The sequence below is a fragment of the Monopterus albus genome, unplaced genomic scaffold, assembly GCF_001952655.1.
Source record: "Monopterus albus unplaced genomic scaffold, M_albus_1.0 scaffold244.1, whole genome shotgun sequence".
Classification (NCBI taxonomy): domain Eukaryota; kingdom Metazoa; phylum Chordata; class Actinopteri; order Synbranchiformes; family Synbranchidae; genus Monopterus; species Monopterus albus.
This window is the reverse complement of record NW_018128124.1, coordinates 364139-365503: the sequence shown is the minus strand read 5'-3', so window position 1 is coordinate 365503 and position 1365 is coordinate 364139.

Genomic DNA, 1365 nt, shown 5'->3' with positions numbered 1-1365 from the left:
CTGTTGCTGCTGGGACGAGGCCTGACTGGTGTGTGTGTCTGTCTATGTGTCGGTGTGCTTGTGTGCATGTGAGAGAGAGAGATACAGTTACATGTTTACATGTGGTTTCTCTGGTCATCATTGTGGGTCCTGCAACAGACAGAAGGATGCAGCAGCTAAAAATCATCATTCAAAAGTCTGTATCAAAATAGAAATCAATAAGAAAAGTATTTTATGTTGTCCCCTTCATAAGTGCCAAATGATCAGTGTTTACGCACTTTATATTCCAGAAATCTGTTACAGCAGTCTCAGTGTTTCTATTTGTCTTTTCTCCGTCTGTCACTACCCATTTTGATCAGCCAATCTATTCCTGTGCTACTGAGGGCTGTTGTTATGAAAAGGATGCACACAACTTCTACAAAACCAAAAGTAGATTCAAGACTAAAGGTTTGTTATCAAACCTATGTTTCTTCTCTATGTCAGGGGTACATTTACTTTCTCTATTCGTGTTACTTCTTGGTATTGAGAAGTTTTCATCTTGAGTCACGAAAGGTGTTTGCAGATCACAGACCATAGCAACCTCCCTGCACAAGACCCAGTAATCATCACAATGGCAGACATTCAAGAGAGGGTCTCAAGTATGAAGAGCTGGAAGGCACCAGGCCCTGACATGATCCACGCCTACGGATTAAAGATGCTAACTTCACCAATCTGTGCACTGCCTTGATTGACTACAAGAAAGCCTGTGACTCAATGCCTCACACATGGATCCTGGAATGCTTGGAACTGTACAACATCGACAAGACTCTAAGAGCCTTCATCAAGAACTCAATGGGAATGTAGAAAACAACCCTAGAGGCCAACTTCAAGCCAATTGCACAAGTCAACGTCAAGTGCAGTATCTACCAAGGAGATGCTCTGTCCCCGCTGCTGTTCTGCATAGGGCTGAACCCCCTCAGCCAGATCATCACCAAGAGCAGTTACGGATACCGACTACGGAATGGAGCAACCATCAGCCACCTCCTCCACATGGATGACATCAAGTTATATGCCAGGAGTGAACGAGACATCGACTCACTGATCCACACCACTAGGATCTACAGCCAGGACATCGGAATGTCATTCGGACTGGATAAGTGTGGCCGAATGGTAACAAGGAAAGGGAAGGTAGTCAGAACTGAGGGGATTGTACTACCAGAAGGCAACATAGCAGATCTTGAGGACAGCTACAAGTACCTTGGGATCCCGCAGGCAAATGGGAACCATGAAGAGGCCGCAAGGAAAGCAGCAACCACCAAGTACCTGAAGAGAGTAAAACAAGTCCTGAGAAGTCAGCTGAATGGAAAGAACAAAGTCTGGGCAATTAACACCTATGCCCTGCCGGTA